The sequence below is a fragment of the Oncorhynchus clarkii genome, chromosome 4, assembly GCF_045791955.1.
Source record: "Oncorhynchus clarkii lewisi isolate Uvic-CL-2024 chromosome 4, UVic_Ocla_1.0, whole genome shotgun sequence".
Lineage (NCBI taxonomy): Eukaryota > Metazoa > Chordata > Actinopteri > Salmoniformes > Salmonidae > Oncorhynchus > Oncorhynchus clarkii.
In genome coordinates, this window is record NC_092150.1 from 70407304 (window position 1) to 70426512 (window position 19209).

Sequence of the window (19209 nt, forward strand, 5' to 3'; positions counted from 1 at the left end):
CAGATTATGTTGGGACATATGTTGATTTTAAAAAAGGCTAATGCCTATGACATATTAAATAAATAAATAGAGAAGTTCCAAATAAATTATAGTTTACTAAATTTCCTAAGAGAAATGTCTTTGTTGAATTGAAGGAGAAAAAGTAGCAGGAACTGTTCGGGAGAAAGGCTTTTTATATAGGCTAGACTACTAACAAAGGCGAAAGGACATAAATATATAAGCGGGTCCCCTTTGTTCCCAGTTTAGTCATCTCTCGCCTAAAACCATTAAACGAGGAGCCGCCACTTCTCCGTTAGCCTTGCATTCCTGAAATTCCTTGATGTGATGTCAGAAGGGACGGGACATAGGCTACGTATCTAAACCTATGCGCTGCTCTCGGCTGCTCCGGAGTTGTGGAGTCGACGTTATATCACAAAACCCAGGGTCTAAGGGAAAGTCGAACACCTACTTTTTTATATTTTTGGCACAACTTGGATAACTTTGCCGAATGTTGTTTTGCTTTTGGGGCTCATGAACTTCACTCAGTTGAAGACTAGGATATAGCCTACGACTCGCATCTTGAGGGGTAAAGTTCCTTTGGAGTTTTTTCTTTATTCTCCTTTTCGACAGATTTTGTGTATTCTGGAATAAAATACTTAATTAAAAAAAATTCAGACAGAATTTTGACAAATGGAAATGGAGAATAAAACTGTTTTGAGGATTAACTCAATTTTGCGGATTTGAGGAGGCCGTTCCACTCCGTCGAGCTCGCAGAATTTCCTCAGCGCAGACACAATTTCGGCATGTAGCAAAGGAAATACGGTGGGTGTCTCTACCAGCGATTGGCTGCTTTTTGTTGATTTGTTTCCTTTCAATGGAACGCTTTTAGTGCAATAAAATAACGGCGCTTTGTTACCATGTTAAAATCGCAATACTATTTTATGGGTTATTCTTCATTCAGCCAAGTCAAAAGCTTGCTTGGTAGGCTAAACCCATGTAAATAGTAGTTTTATGCAGGGTGCAGGCAAACTGAAGGCCATATGCGTTCGCCTCGCCTGCCTGCCTGTCCACGTAGAGCAACTTTTTTTCGTCAGCCAAACGGGAACATTCCAGGGGGTCTCGCGGCGGGGTTTCAGGGCAAGCCGCGACCTGCATTGGGAAAGGGTTCATCTGTTCAATGCGCTTTTGTGTTTGCTTCCAAAAACGAAAACTCATCAAAAACATCTGCTGTCTTGGGTAGGCCTAGGCTAGAAATAGGCTTTAGACCGTATTGCGTGTCTGGTTTTCTCTCCATGTAGGCTGCAATAGCTGTGTTATACCATGCATACAGCAGTTACCAGAGAGCACATTTTCAGAGAAGTGGAGAATTGAGATGATGAAACAGGCAAGGCAAGGCCACGAAAGAGAATGAAAGGAGAGGAGAGAGCAGATGAGTGTCGAGTCCAAGGTCTATGCAAGCGTCATATAGAAATACAAGCCAGCTCCATGGTGGCAACATCACTGTCTGCCTATGGCATGTCACATTACTGACCTCTGAAAAGAAGATAACATAATGAAGAAACCAATACTGTGTGTGCACGCAAGTGTTGATGCATGTGAAAAAGGGTTTGTATGCATGTGTGTTTGCATGTGTGTGTGTGTGGGTATGTAATTGTGTTTGTTTAAACATGTCTACCTCAGTCTCTGTCGTTTTCAAATTAAGGATATTTATTGGCATAGGAAACATTGCCAAAGCAAGTTAAATAGATAATAGACAAAAGTGTAATAAACACTAAAAAATGTACAGTAAACATCACACTTACAAAAGTTCCACAATAATAAAGACATTACAAATGTCATATTATGTCTATATACAGTGTTGTAATGATGTGCAAATAGTTAAAGTACAAAAGGGAACATAAATAAACATAAATATAGGTTGTATTTACAGCGGTGTTTGTTCTTCACTGGTTGTTGCCCTTTTCTTGTGACAACCGGTCACAAATGTTGCAGCTGTGATTGCACACTGTGGTATTTCACCCAATAGATATGGGAGTTTATCAAAATTGGATTTGTTTTCAAATTCTTTGTGGGTCTGTGTAATCTGAGGGAAATATGTCTCTCTAATATGGTCATACATTTGTGCAGCTCAGATTCCAACTCATTTTGTGGGCAGTGTTCACATAGCCTGTCTTCTCATGGAGCCAGGTCTACCTTTGGTGGCCTTTCTCAATAGCAAGGCTATGCTAATTGAGTCTGTACGTAGTCAAACATTTCTTTAATTTTGGGTCAGTCACAGTGGTCAGGTATCCTGGTACTGTGTACTCTCTGTTTAGGGCCAAATAGCATTCTAGTTTAGTTTGTCCTCCTGAGATGTACTGTCAGGACCCAGGTCTGACAGAATCTGTGCAGAAGATCTAGGTGCTGCTCTAGGCCCTCCTTGGTTGGAGATAGAAGCACCAGATCATCAGCAAACGGTGGACATTTGACTTCAGATTCTAGTAGGGTGAGGCCGGGTGCTGATTCGTTGATATATATGTTGAAGAGGGTGGGGCTTAAGCTGCATCCCTGTCTCACCCCCCAGCCCTGTGGAAAGAAATGTGTGTTTTTTGCCAATTTTAACTGCACACTTGTTGTTTGTGTACATGGATTTTATAATGTCGTATGTTTTTACCCCAACACCACTGTCCATCAATTTCTATAGCAGGCCCCTGAAATCAACAAAGCATGAGAAGACTTTGCCTTTGTTTTGGTTTGTTTGTTTGTCATTTAGGGTGTGCAGGGTGAATACGTTGTCTGTCGTACAGTCATTTGGTAAAAAGCTAATTTGACATTTGCTCAGTACATTGTTTCTGCTGAGGAAATGTACAAGCCTGCGGTTCATGATAAAGCAGAGGATTTTTCCAAGGTTTCTGTTGACGCATATCCCACGGTAGTTATTGGGGTCAAATTTGGCTCCAGTTTTGTGGATTGGGGTGATCAGTCCTTGGTTCCAAACATTGTATTTTTTATTTTATTTTATCTTTATTTAATTAGGCAAGTCAATATTGGGGAATATGCCAGAGCTGAGGAAGATGTTAAAGAGTTTAAGTATAGCCAATTGGAATTTGTGGTCTGTATATCTGATCATTTCGTTTAGGATACCATCAACCCCACAGGCCTTTTTGGGTTGGAGGGTTTGTATTTTGTCCTGTAGTTCCTTCCAATGTAGTTGGAGAATCCCGTGGGTTCGAGTAGTCTTTAATAGTTGATTCTACAATTTTTATTAGGTTATGTTTATGTTTTTCTGTTTGTTCTTTGTTATAGAGCCCAAAAGATTGGAGAAGTGTTTTATTGATATATCTCTGTTTTGGATAAATAACTCTTTGTGTCGTTGTTTGTTTTGAGTTTCCCAATTTCCCCAGGAGTGGTTAGATTCTATGGATTCTTCAATTGCATTGAGCTGATTTCTGTCTTTTTCCGTAGTGTATTTCTGTCTTGTTTTAATGATTCACCATAGTGAAGGCGTAGGCTCAGGTTTTCTGTGTCTCTATGTTTTTGGTTGGCTAGGATTCTCAATTACTTTCTTAGGTTTTTTCATTATTCATCAAACAATTTATCATTGTTACTCATTTTCTTAGGTTGTCTGCTTGACATTTTTAGATTTGATAGGGAAGCTGAGAGGTCAAATATACTGTTTAGGTTTTCTACTGCCAAGTTTACACCAAGTTTAAACATTTTGTCCAGGAAATTGTCTAGAAGGGACTGGGCCTCCAGCACTGTCTCCCACTCTTTAGTGATGGTGATGACATTAGCATTAGCACATTGCTGGGAAAAAGTAAGGCTCCAGCACTGTGTTCAAAATGGTGTTTGCGAGTGAGAGCAATCTGTTTGGACATGCACCTAGAATTACTACCACCGTAAAGTAGGAGAATACAGTAATGGCATATATAGCATAGCTGCAGGAGGCGTGCCCCCCACACACACATCTGGTCGCCTTTATAACCTCAATGGCATGCTGAGCAAATTATATGGTGCTAGCACAAGTGGACTGGGAATACACAACAGCAGCTTTTTAAACACTGGTAGAGGAGCTGAAGAGCTGGACTGTCAGTGGCTTTAAAGACATGCTCCAGAACATTGGTGACTAGCAAGTATTTTTTAAACCTCCCTCTTTGGGCTGGATGTATCAATGTGTCCTTCATACTGTACATGCATAATCTATGAGCAGAATAACTGTTTTACTTCAATTAGCCACAAAATCCCTATTTTGAAAGCTACTGTTTACTAAAAGCTGTGCTACGCCCCACGTGGGCCAGCCCCCTAGCAATTCGAGTTTCAACCAATGAAGCACAGCCCCTCACAATTTGATTGACAGCTAGCAGGATGCACACACAGCAGAGTATGTGGCGTAGTATGCAATTTTTGGGGACCACTTTTGGCTCTCGTGACCGCTACTTTCAAAACTACTGGCTTAAAAGTATTTTTAAAAAGCACAGGAGAATCTCTTTAAGAATGTTGCTAGTAGGCAGCTATATCTGTATGCTTGGGTTACCTACTTCTGTGCAGCCATATTCTTTATTTATTTTTATTTAACCAGGCAAGTCAGTTAAGAACAAATTCTTATTTACAATGATGGCCTACTTGTCAAGCCCCTCCGGCCAAACCCAGACGATGCTGGGCCAATTGTGTGCCACCCTATGGGACTCCTCTCACGGCCGGTTGTGACATAGCCCAGGATCAAACCCGGGTCTGTAGTAACACCTCTAACACTGTGATGCAGTCCCTTAGACTGCTGCACCACTCTGCGCTATTCGATTTCATTCTATCCTGTTATATTTTATTCTTTGGGAAGTGTACAGAGAGGATAGTACTGCTGTGTTTGTGAGTTGTGTAAGGCAGCTCTACAGCAGCACCTCACCTCAGACAATAACAGAGGCAGACATGTCTCAACCCGTCCCTCTGTATCCCAGGTACTCATTTCACTCACCTGCTGCTGCAAAGAAGCTGTCAGTCACTCTACAGCCCGCCCTTCTGGCCAGTCAGGTACACAACACACACACAAGCACACACACACACTCACTCACATACATTCACACACACATGCTCGCGCACACACACACACACACACACAAAAAGCCTCTTCTGTCATCATTCTCATTTCTTGCTACAGGTATCTCTGTATTGCAGAGAGAAATAGTAGACCGGAGAGAAAGCGGCATAGCAAAGTTGTATAGTGTTGTGTTGGGAAGCCCCTCGGAGGTTGAATGTTGACTGAGGGTTTGGCATGAGAAAGCACGCTTAGTGGTTTTTGGTGAGTGAGTTATTTTGTGTTGGGTGTGTGTGTGAATGTGCTCGTATGTTTCTGTGTGTGTTTGTGGGTTATTGCATTTGTGTGTGTATGTGTGGCCTACATGCTGCTTTTGTGTGTGTGTGATGTGGTTGGGGGGGGGCATGGAAAATCTAGCTGTAAAGTGGTGGCTGCTGAATTTCAGTAGACACAGCCTGTCCCATACTGTTGTGTTGGAGGTAGTTGCTCAGATACGGTTCCATGTTGATACTCCCTCCCTCCCTCTGTCCCCAACACTCCCTCAACCAACTGGACTAACATGATAAGAGCCTGGGATAGGGGTGACAGGGGTTTCACCAGCCCCCCTCTATCTGTTCTCTGTCCCTCTATCATTCTCTCCATTTTCTCATCCTCTCATTAGAAAGAATGTAGTGGTAGTGTTGGCTGGGTTAACTTTCTCTTTTCTCCAACTCTCTCTCTCTCACATACACAGACACACTTTCTCACTTGGCCTCCCCCCTTTTCTCTCTCTTTATCTCTCCCTCTCATCCGCTCCCTACTCTCTCCATGACATCAGCGACCGTTTCCTGTGGCACAGGATGAGTCGTGGTGCGGCGGTCCAGGTTCGGAAAAACGTCTCTGCCGAGTGTCACTGAGACTTATCCTCTTTGATCCTCCTCCTCCTGTCCATGTCAGGGTGACAGCTCTGTTTACATGGGAACTGCAGTCAGGAACGCTGAACATGACCAGTTCATTCCAGTCCAGAACACCAGGGCACTGATGCCAATATACACACAGGTTTCTGTTAGGAAAATATGGGGCCGGACATTTGACCGGCAGCATTTTAATTTCCCAGACATATGAGAAATTTACCGGACCCATATGCATTGGCTGTGTAACCTGATTAGGGCGTCCACCCACGGTGCTCAGAATGACAGAAATCACATTTAGATGATGGTCATTCATATTAACAGCACTTGTAAGTCGAGGATGCAACAATGTGCGGTTCTTCTTGCTGAGTTCTGACGCGCACTATGAAGATGTTAGAAGAACGGTCCACATTTACTCATATAGCAATGAGTCTGATGTAACAGGTCAGAACGGTCCACATTTACTCATATAGCAATGAGTCTGATGTAACAGGTCAGAACGGTCCACATTTACTCATATAGCAATGAGTCTGATGCAACAGGTCAGAACGGTCCACATTTACTCATATAGCAATGAGTCTGATGCAACAGGTCAGAACGTTTCGCTTAAAATGTCGATAAACTGTTATTTATTCACATTATAAGCGCAGAAGGCAGTAATGGAAAACACTTTTGTCAAAGCACACTGCACATGCGAGCGGTTTCATGTGACAGAGATTAAAATATCCCTTAGAAATGTAGAAAGAGGGGAGTTCTAATACGCAACAACTAGCGTGGGTTGCTAACAGTGTTCCCTCAAATGTTTAGTGGCACTGAGCAAATTTCTGGTCTGCTGAGTGCAAACTTGAACATTGTGAAAATGATGTGCAACTTCCGGCTCACGTTTACTGTGAACACTGAGGCTGTACCCGCTTTAAGTTACAGTTTTAACAGTGGCCAACTAGGCTACTGTGGCTATTTGATTATAATGTAGGTCTACTAGATTGGCTTCCATCAAAAACAATGTAAAAACACATCCCATAATATTTTGAACATGGAAATAGCTGCTCTATTGTTCAACCTACAGTAGCAGTCAATGTGTGGTGTTCAATGTAGGCCTACATTCCATGAGACTTGAAAAAAACATGCAGGGCTTGACATGAACCTGTTTATCCACTTGTTCTTCAGACGAGGAGGTGGCTGAAAATGTTGTTTTTGTGCTCTTGTTGGAAGCAACTACTCCTCCATTGTTGACTAGAAATGAGCTATAACTGGGCTAATAACTCACTAACTAGCGAAGAATATGAACCAAAGTTGCATTTGTGGCTACATGCAGATCTCAAAACAAGTGCATTTACTCATGACCGCGGTAGCCTAAACACAGTCCAGTTCAAAGTGAATGGCACAGATCCATATATGGCAAAGGCTATTTGCATATAGGCCTACTGCAGCTATGATTGGTTATGGCGCACTGGTCTGTGTAGAGTACTGCCTGAGTCATGCCTGTCAATGCAATAGAATCCTACTCCAATACGCTCTGCCTACAGGAACATTTCGTGCACAGTTAGTTCTGCATACTAAATCTTGCATAGTTGGCTTTCTTTCGGTATATTACATTGAAAGTGGCTAATATTGCATTGATTCTATCACAATTCCCACAGTAGAGCAAAACATTGATAGTGTTAAATACAATTTTCAGGTTTCAAACAATTAAGTATATTTAAAATAATAATCATAGTCTTACTGGCTTACTTACTGGCTCCAGCTCATTGCAAAGTGGTGTGTGCCGCGCTGATGAATCCGGCCTTCCGTTGCCTATGTTTGCTGTTTAAGATGCTGTAGCAGCAGCCTGACCGATTTTTATCTGCTCAAAGTCTCTGTGTCTGCATGCTTTACGAGTGTGATAAATAAGATACACAACTAATATACTGTATACTGTACACACGCCAATTTCATTCCACAAAATGATGCAAATGAACCTACAGACCAGTAAGCATGACTAGTCAAATGTATTTCCATCAACTGGTATGTCCATCAACGAATAGGCTAAGAAGTATTATTTCGCAATGGGATTTTTTCTTCTTCTCCCGGAAAATTGGCCTATTTATAGGGCGTTTCTAATTTTTCATCGGCCAAAAGACGGCTATTTCCGGCTAACAGAAACCCTGACGCAAATACACACACACACACACACACACACACAAATTCTATGTTTAGGGTTTAATTTAATTTTACAGTTCACTTATTTTCTTAGATTAGGTAGAATTCAAATCAAATGGGTAACTACATGATCATTGTGTAATAATCGTATTTTCATTTGTTTGAAATTAATCCACCGCTGGCACCAATGGTCACCACTACCATGGTCCCTAATGGCTAGCTACTTAATCACCGCTGGCACCAATGGTCACCACTACCATGGTCCCTAATGGCTAGCTACTTAATCACCGCTGGCACCAATGGTCACCACTACCATGGTCCCTAATGGCTAGCTACTTAATCACCGCTGGCACCAATGGTCACCACTGCCATGGTCCCTAATGGCTAGCTACTTAATCACAGCTGGCACCAATGGTCACCACTACCATGGTCCCTAAAGGCTAGCTACTTAATCCACCGCTGGCACCAATGGTCACCACTACCATGGTCCCTAATGGCTAGATACTTAATCACAGCTGGCACCAATGGTCACCACTACCATGGTCCCTAATGGCTAGCTACTTAATCACAGCTGGCACCAATGGTCACCACTACCATGGTCCCTAATGGCTAGCTACTTAATCACAGCTGGCACCAATGGTCACCACTACCATGGTCCCTAATGGCTAGCTACTTAATCACAGCTGGCACCAATGGTCACCACTACCATGGTCCCTAATGGCTAGCTACTTAATCACAGCTGGCACCAATGGTCACCACTACCATGGTCCCTAATGGCTAGCTACTTAATCACAGCTGGCACCAATGGTCACCACTACCATGGTCCCTAATGGCTAGCTACTTAATCACAGCTGGCACCAATGGTCACCACTACCATGGTCCCTAATGGCTATCTACTTAATCACCGCTGGCACCAATGGTCACCACTACCATGGTCCCTAATGGCTAGCTACTTAATCACCGCTGGCACCAATGGTCACCACTACCATGGTCCCTAATGGCTAGCTACTTAATCACAGCTGGCACCAATGGTCACCACTACCATGGTCCCTAATGGCTATCTACTTAATCACCGCTGGCACCAATGGTCACCACTACCATGGTCCCTAATGGCTAGCTACTTAATCACCGCTGGCACCAATGGTCACCACTACCATGGTCCCTAATGGCTAGCTACTTAATCACCGCTGGCACCAATGGTCACCACTACCATGGTCCCTAATGGCTAGCTACTTAATCCACCGCTGGCACCAATGGTCACCACTACCATGGTCCCTAATGGCTAGCTACTTAATCACAGCTGGCACCAATGGTCACCACTACCATGGTCCCTAAAGGCTAGCTACTTAATCCACCGCTGGCACCAATGGTCACCACTACCATGGTCCATAATGGCTAGATACTTAATCACAGCTGGCACCAATGGTCACCACTACCATGGTCCCTAATGGCTATCTACTTAATCACCGCTGGCACCAATGGTCACCACTACCATGGTCCCTAATGGCTAGCTACTTAATCACCGCTGGCACCAATGGTCACCACTACCATGGTCCCTAATGGCTAGCTACTTAATCACAGCTGGCACCAATGGTCACCACTACCATGGTCCCTAATGGCTAGCTACTTAATCACCGCTGGCACCAATGGTCACCACTACCATGGTCCCTAATGGCTAGCTACTTAATCACCACTGGCACCAATGGTCACCACTACCATGGTCCCTAATGGCTAGCTACTTAATCACCGCTGGCACCAATGGTTACCACTACCATGGTCCCTAATGGCTAGCTACTTAATCACAGCTGGCACCAATGGTCACCACTACCATGGTCCCTAATGGCTAGCTACTTAATCCACCGCTGGCACCAATGGTCACCACTACCATGGTCCCTAATGGCTAGCTACTTAATCACAGCTGGCACCAATGGTCACCACTACCATGGTCCCTAATGGCTAGCTACTTAATCACCGCTGGCACCAATGGTCACCACTACCATGGTCCCTAATGGCTAGATACTTAATCACAGCTGGCACCAATGGTCACCACTACCATGGTCCCTAATGGCTATCTGCTTAATCCTCCGCTGGCACCAATGGTCACCACTACGATGGTCCCTAATGGCTAGCTACTTAATCACCGCTGGCACCAATGGTCACCACTACCATGGTCCCTAATGGCTAGCTACTTAATCACAGCTGGCACCAATGGTCACCACTACCATGGTCCCTAATGGCTAGCTACTTAATCACAGCTGGCACCAATGGTCACCACTACCATGGTCCCTAATGGCTAGCTACTTAATCACAGCTGGCACCAATGGTCACCACTACCATGGTCCCTAATGGCTAGCTACTTAATCACAGCTGGCACCAATGGTCACCACTACCATGGTCCCTAATGGCTAGCTACTTAATCACAGCTGGCACCAATGGTCACCACTACCATGGTCCCTAATGGCTAGCTACTTAATCACAGCTGGCACCAATGGTCACCACTACCATGGTCCCTAATGGCTAGCTACTTAATCACAGCTGGCACCAATGGTCACCACTACCATGGTCCCTAATGGCTATCTACTTAATCACCGCTGGCACCAATGGTCACCACTACCATGGTCCCTAATGGCTAGCTACTTAATAACAGCTGGCACCAATGGTCACCACTACCATGGTCCCTAATGGCTAGCTACTTAATCACCGCTGGCACCAATGGTCACCACTACCATGGTCCCTAATGGCTAGCTACTTAATCACCGCTGGCACCAATGGTCACCACTACCATGGTCCCTAATGGCTAGCTACTTAATCACCGCTGGCACCAATGGTCACCACTACCATGGTCCCTAATGGCTAGCTACTTAATCACAGCTGGCACCAATGGTCACCACTACCATGGTCCCTAAAGGCTAGCTACTTAATCCACCACTGGCACCAATGGTCACCACTACCATGGTCCCTAATGGCTAGATACTTAATCACAGCTGGCACCAATGGTCACCACTACCATGGTCCCTAATGGCTATCTACTTAATCCTCCGCTGGCACCAATGGTCACCACTACCATGGTCCCTAATGGCTAGCTACTTAATCACCGCTGGCACCAATGGTCACCACTACCATGGTCCCTAATGGCTAGCTACTTAATCACAGCTGGCACCAATGGTCACCACTACCATGGTCCCTAAAGGCTAGCTACTTAATCCACCGCTGGCACCAATGGTCACCACTACCATGGTCCCTAATGGCTAGATACTTAATCACAGCTGGCACCAATGGTCACCACTACCATGGTCCCTAATGGCTATCTACTTAATCACCGCTGGCACCAATGGTCACCACTACCATGGTCCCTAATGGCTAGCTACTTAATCACCGCTGGCACCAATGGTCACCACTACCATGGTCCCTAATGGCTAGCTACTTAATCACAGCTGGCACCAATGGTCACCACTACCATGGTCCCTAAAGGCTAGCTACTTAATCACCGCTGGCACCAATGGTCACCACTACCATGGTCCCTAATGGCTAGCTACTTAATCACAGCTGGCACCAATGGTCACCACTACCATGGTCCCTAATGGCTATCTACTTAATCACCGCTGGCACCAATGGTCACCACTACCATGGTCCCTAATGGCTAGCTACTTAATCACCGCTGGCACCAATGGTCACCACTACCATGGTCCCTAATGGCTAGCTACTTAATCACAGCTGGCACCAATGGTCACCACTACCATGGTCCCTAATGGCTAGCTACTTAATCACAGCTGGCACCAATGGTCACCACTACCATGGTCCCTAATGGCTAGCTACTTAATCACAGCTGGCACCAATGGTCACCACTACCATGGTCCCTAATGGCTAGCTACTTAATCACAGCTGGCACCAATGGTCACCACTACCATGGTCCCTAATGGCTAGCTACTTAATCACAGCTGGCACCAATGGTCACCACTACCATGGTCCCTAATGGCTAGCTACTTAATCACCGCTGGCACCAATGGTCACCACTACCATGGTCCCTAATGGCTAGCTACTTAATCACAGCTGGCACCAATGGTCACCACTACCATGGTCCCTAATGGCTAGCTACTTAATCACAGCTGGCACCAATGGTCACCACTACCATGGTCCCTAATGGCTAGCTACTTAATCACAGCTGGCACCAATGGTCACCACTACCATGGTCCCTAATGGCTAGCTACTTAATCACCGCTGGCACCAATGGTCACCACTACCATGGTCCCTAATGGCTAGCTACTTAATCACCGCTGGCACCAATGGTCACCACTACCATGGTCCCTAATGGCTAGCTACTTAATCACCGCTGGCACCAATGGTCACCACTACCATGGTCCCTAATGGCTAGCTACTTAATCACAGCTGGCACCAATGGTCACCACTACCATGGTCCCTAATGGCTAGCTACTTAATCCACCGCTGGCACCAATGGTCACCACTACCATGGTCCCTAATGGCTAGCTACTTAATCACAGCTGGCACCAATGGTCACCACTACCATGGTCCCTAATGGCTAGCTACTTAATCACAGCTGGCACCAATGGTCACCACTACCATGGTCCCTAATGGCTAGCTACTTAATCACCGCTGGCACCAATGGTCACCACTACCATGGTCCCTAATGGCTAGCTACTTAATCACAGCTGGCACCAATGGTCACCACTACCATGGTCCCTAATGGCTAGCTACTTAATCACCGCTGGCACCAATGGTCACCACTACCATGGTCCCTAATGGCTAGCTACTTAATCACCGCTGGCACCAATGGTCACCACTACCATGGTCCACTACCAATGGCTAGCTACTTAATCACCGCTGGCACCAATGGTCACCACTACCATGGTCCCTAATGGCTAGCTACTTAATCACAGCTGGCACCAATGGTCACCACTACCATGGTCCCTAATGGCTAGCTACTTAATCACCGCTGGCACCAATGGTCACCACTACCATGGTCCCTAATGGCTAGCTACTTAATCACCGCTGGCACCAATGGTCACCACTACCATGGTCCCTAATGGCTAGCTACTTAATCACCGCTGGCACCAATGGTCACCACTACCATGGTCCCTAATGGCTAGCTACTTAATCACAGCTGGCACCAATGGTCACCACTACCATGGTCCCTAATGGCTAGCTACTTAATCACCGCTGGCACCAATGGTCACCACTACCATGGTCCCTAATGGCTAGCTACTTAATCACCGCTGGCACCAATGGTCACCACTACCATGGTCCCTAATGGCTAGCTACTTAATCACAGCTGGCACCAATGGTCACCACTACCATGGTCCCTAATGGCTAGCTACTTAATCACAGCTGGCACCAATGGTCACCACTACCATGGTCCCTAATGGCTAGCTACTTAATCACCGCTGGCACCAATGGTCACCACTACCATGGTCCCTAATGGCTAGCTACTTAATCACAGCTGGCACCAATGGTCACCACTACCATGGTCCCTAATGGCTAGCTACTTAATCACCGCTGGCACCAATGGTCACCACTACCATGGTCCCTAATGGCTAGCTACTTAATCACAGCTGGCACCAATGGTCACCACTACCATGGTCCCTAATGGCTAGCTACTTAATCACTGCTGGCACCAATGGTCACCACTACCATGGTCCCTAATGGCTAGCTACTTAATCACAGCTGGCACCAATGGTCACCACTACCATGGTCCCTAATGGCTAGCTACTTAATCACCGCTGGCACCAATGGTCACCACTACCATGGTCCCTAATGGCTAGCTACTTAATCACCGCTGGCACCAATGGTCACCACTACCATGGTCCCTAATGGCTAGCTACTTAATCACCGCTGGCACCAATGGTCACCACTACCATGGTCCCTAATGGCTAGCTACTTAATCACAGCTGGCACCAATGGTCACCACTACCATGGTCCCTAATGGCTAGCTACTTAATCCACTGCTGGCACCAATGGTCACCACTACCATGGTCCCTAATGGCTAGCTACTTAATCACAGCTGGCACCAATGGTCACCACTACCATGGTCCCTAATGGCTAGCTACTTAATCACCGCTGGCACCAATGGTCACCACTACCATGGTCCCTAATGGCTAGCTACTTAATCACCGCTGGCACCAATGGTCACCACTACCATGGTCCCTAATGGCTAGCTACTTAATCACAGCTGGCACCAATGGTCACCACTACCATGGTCCCTAATGGCTAGCTACTTAATCACCGCTGGCACCAATGGTCACCACTACCATGGTCCCTAATGGCTAGCTACTTAATCACCGCTGGCACCAATGGTCACCACTACCATGGTCCCTAATGGCTAGCTACTTAATCACAGCTGGCACCAATGGTCACCACTACCATGGTCCCTAATGGCTATCTACTTAATCACAGCTGGCACCAATGGTCACCACTACCATGGTCCCTAATGGCTAGCTACTTAATCACCGCTGGCACCAATGGTCACCACTACCATGGTCCCTAATGGCTAGCTACTTAATCACCGCTGGCACCAATGGTCACCACTACCATGGTCCCTAATGGCTAGCTACTTAATCACCGCTGGCACCAATGGCCACCACTACCATGGTCCCTAATGGCTAGCTACTTAATCACTGCTGGCACCAATGGTCACCACTACCATGGTCCCTAATGGCTAGCTACTTAATCACAGCTGGCACCAATGGTCACCACTACCATGGTCCCTAATGGCTAGCTACTTAATCACCGCTGGCACCAATGGTCACCACTACCATGGTCCCTAATGGCTAGCTACTTAATCACAGCTGGCACCAATGGTCACCACTACCATGGTCCCTAATGGCTAGCTACTTAATCACCGCTGGCACCAATGGTCACCACTACCATGGTCCCTAATGGCTAGCTACTTAATCCACCGCTGGCACCAATGGTCACCACTACCATGGTCCCTAATGGCTAGCTACTTAATCCACTGCTGGCACCAATGGTCACCACTACCATGGTCCCTAATGGCTAGCTACTTAATCACCGCTGGCACCAATGGTCACCACTACCATGGTCCCTAATGGCTAGCTACTTAATCACCGCTGGCACCAATGGTCACCACTACCATGGTCCCTAATGGCTAGCTACTTAATCACAGCTGGCACCAATGGTCACCACTACCATGGTCCCTAATGGCTAGCTACTTAATCACAGCTGGCACCAATGGTCACCACTACCATGGTCCCTAATGGCTAGCTACTTAATCACCGCTGGCACCAATGGTCACCACTACCATGGTCCCTAATGGCTAGCTACTTAATCCACCGCTGGCACCAATGGTCACCACTACCATGGTCCCTAATGGCTAGCTACTTAATCCACCGCTGGCACCAATGGTCACCACTACCATGGTCCCTAATGGCTAGCTACTTAATCACCGCTGGCACCAATGGTCACCACTACCATGGTCCCTAATGGCTAGCTACTTAATCCACCGCTGGCACCAATGGTCACCACTACCATGGTCCCTAATGGCTAGCTACTTAATCACCGCTGGCACCAATGGTCACCACTACCATGGTCCCTAATGGCTAGCTACTTAATCCACCGCTGGCACCAATGGTCACCACTACCATGGTCCCTAAGGCTAGGCTAGCTACTTAAATCACAGCTGGCACCAATGGTCACCACTACCATGGTCCCTAATGGCTAGCTACTTAATCACCGCTGGCACCAATGGTCACCACTACCATGGTCCCTAATGGCTAGCTACTTAATCACCGCTGGCACCAATGGTCACCACTACCATGGTCCCTAATGGCTAGCTACTTAATCACCGCTGGCACCAATGGTCACCACTACCATGGTCCCTAATGGCTAGCTACTTAATCACCGCTGGCACCAATGGTCACCACTACCATGGTCCCTAATGGCTAGCTACTTAATCACCGCTGGCACCAATGGTCACCACTACCATGGTCCCTAATGGCTAGCTACTTAATCACCGCTGGCACCAATGGTCACCACTACCATGGTCCCTAATGGCTAGCTACTTAATCACCGCTGGCACCAATGGTCACCACTACCATGGTCCCTAATGGCTATCTACTTAATCACCGCTGGCACCAATGGTCACCACTACCATGGTCCCTAATGGCTAGCTACTTAATCACCGCTGGCACCAATGGTCACCACTACCATGGTCCCTAATGGCTAGCTACTTAATCCTCCGCTGGCACCAATGGTCACCACTACCATGGTCCCTAATGGCTAGCTACTTAATCCTCCGCTGGCACCAATGGTCACCACTACCATGGTCCCTAATGGCTAGCTACTTAATCACCGCTGGCACCAATGGTCACCACTACCATGGTCCCTAATGGCTATCTACTTAATCACCGCTGGCACCAATGGTCACCACTACCATGGTCCCTAATGGCTAGCTACTTAATCACCGCTGGCACCAATGGTCACCACTACCATGGTCCCTAATGGCTATCTACTTAATCACCGCTGGCACCAATGGTCACCACTACCATGGTCCCTAATGGCTAGCTACTTAATCACCGCTGGCACCAATGGTCACCACTACCATGGTCCCTAATGGCTAGCTACTTAATCCTCCGCTGGCACCAATGGTCACCACTACCATGGTCCCTAATGGCTATCTACTTAATCACCGCTGGCACCAATGGTCACCACTACCATGGTCCCTAATGGCTAGCTACTTAATCACCGCTGGCACCAATGGTCACCACTACCATGGTCCCTAATGGCTAGCTACTTAATCACAGCTGGCACCAATGGTCACCACTACCATGGTCCCTAATGGCTAGCTACTTAATCACCGCTGGCACCAATGGTCACCACTACCATGGTCCCTAATGGCTAGCTACTTAATCACTGCTGGCACCAATGGTCACCACTACCATGGTCCCTAATGGCTAGCTACTTAATCACCGCTGGCACCAATGGTCACCACTACCATGGTCCCTAATGGCTAGCTACTTAATCACCGCTGGCACCAATGGTCACCACTACCATGGTCCCTAATGGCTAGCTACTTAATCACAGCTGGCACCAATGGTCACCACTACCATGGTCCCTAATGGCTAGCTACTTAATCACCGCTGGCACCAATGGTCACCACTACCATGGTCCCTAATGGCTAGCTACTTAATCACAGCTGGCACCAATGGTCACCACTACCATGGTCCCTAATGGCTAGCTACTTAATCACCGCTGGCACCAATGGTCACCACTACCATGGTCCCTAATGGCTAGCTACTTAATCCACCGCTGGCACCAATGGTCACCACTACCATGGTCCCTAATGGCTAGCTACTTAATCCACTGCTGGCACCAATGGTCACCACTACCATGGTCCCTAATGGCTAGCTACTTAATCCACCGCTGGCACCAATGGTCACCACTACCATGGTCCCTAATGGCTAGCTACTTAATCACTGCTGGCACCAATGGTCACCACTACCATGGTCCCTAAAGGCTAGCTACTTAATCACAGCTGGCACCAATGGTCACCACTACCATGGTCCCTAAAGGCTAGCTACTTAATCACAGCTGGCACCAATGGTCACCACTACCATGGTCCCTAATGGCTAGCTACTTAATCACCGCTGGCACCAATGGTCACCACTACCATGGTCCCTAATGGCTAGCTACTTAATCCACCGCTGGCACCAATGGTCACCACTACCATGGTCCCTAATGGCTAGCTACTTAATCACCGCTGGCACCAATGGTCACCACTACCATGGTCCCTAATGGCTATCTACTTAATCACCGCTGGCACCAATGGTCACCACTACCATGGTCCCTAATGGCTAGCTACTTAATCACCGCTGGCACCAATGCTAGCTACTTAATCCACCGCTGGCACCAATGGTCACCACTACCATGGCTAAAGGCTAGCTACTTAATCACCGCTGGCACCAATGGTCACCACTACCATGGTCCCTAATGGCTAGCTACTTAATCCACCGCTGGCACCAATGGTCACCACTACCATGGTCCCTAAAGGCTAGCTACTTAATCACAGCTGGCACCAATGGTCACCACTACCATGGTCCCTAATGGCTAGCTACTTAATCACCGCTGGCACCAATGGTCACCACTACCATGGCCCCTAATGGCTAGCTACTTAATCACCGCTGGCACCAATGGTCACCACTACCATGGTCCCTAATGGCTAGCTACTTAATCACCGCTGGCACCAATGGTCACCACTACCATGGTCCCTAATGGCTATCTACTTAATCACTGCTGGCACCAATGGTCACCACTACCATGGTCCCTAATGGCTATCTACTTAATCACCGCTGGCACCAATGGTCACCACTACCATGGTCCCTAATGGCTAGCTACTTAATCCTCCGCTGGCACCAATGGTCACCACTACCATGGTCCCTAATGGCTATCTACTTAATCACCGCTGGCACCAATGGTCACCACTACCATGGTCCCTAATGGCTATCTACTTAATCACCGCTGGCACCAATGGTCACCACTACCATGGTCCCTAATGGCTAGCTACTTAATCCTCCGCTGGCACCAATGGTCACCACTACCATGGTCCCTAATGGCTAGCTACTTAATCCTCTGCTGGCACCAATGGTCACCACTACCATGGTCCCTAATGGCTAGCTACTTAATCCACCGCTGGCACCAATGGTCACCACTACCATGGTCCCTAATGGCTAGCTACTTAATCACCGCTGGCACCAATGGTCACCACTACCATGGTCCCTAATGGCTATCTACTTAATCACCGCTGGCACCAATGGTCACCACTACCATGGTCCCTAATGGCTAGCTACTTAATCACCGCTGGCACCAATGGTCACCACTACCATGGTCCCTAATGGCTATCTACTTAATCACCGCTGGCACCAATGGTCACCACTACCATGGTCCCTAATGGCTAGCTACTTAATCACAGCTGGCACCAATGGTCACCACTACCATGGTCCCTAATGGCTAGCTACTTAATCCTCCGCTGGCACCAATGGTCACCACTACCATGGTCCCTAATGGCTATCTACTTAATCACCGCTGGCACCAATGGTCACCACTACCATGGTCCCTAATGGCTAGCTACTTAATCACAGCTGGCACCAATGGTCACCACTACCATGGTCCCTAATGGCTAGCTACTTAATCACAGCTGGCACCAATGGTCACCACTACCATGGT

The 19209-nt window shown here is 47.1% G+C and overlaps 1 protein-coding gene across 2 annotated transcripts in view; it reads left to right on the forward strand.

Moving 5' to 3' along the window:
- The first annotated feature begins 340 nt into the window (after window positions 1-340).
- Window positions 341-19209, forward strand: part of LOC139407212 (tyrosine-protein phosphatase non-receptor type 14-like) — a 107273-nt gene continuing 88404 nt past the window's right edge. Inside the window, exon 1 of one of the 2 annotated variants that reach the window (XM_071150779.1) lies at window positions 341-801. The gene's annotated coding sequence lies outside the window, so the exon portion shown is untranslated. The remainder of the gene's footprint in view (window positions 802-19209) is intronic. The other variant, XM_071150777.1, reaches the window with a different exon arrangement.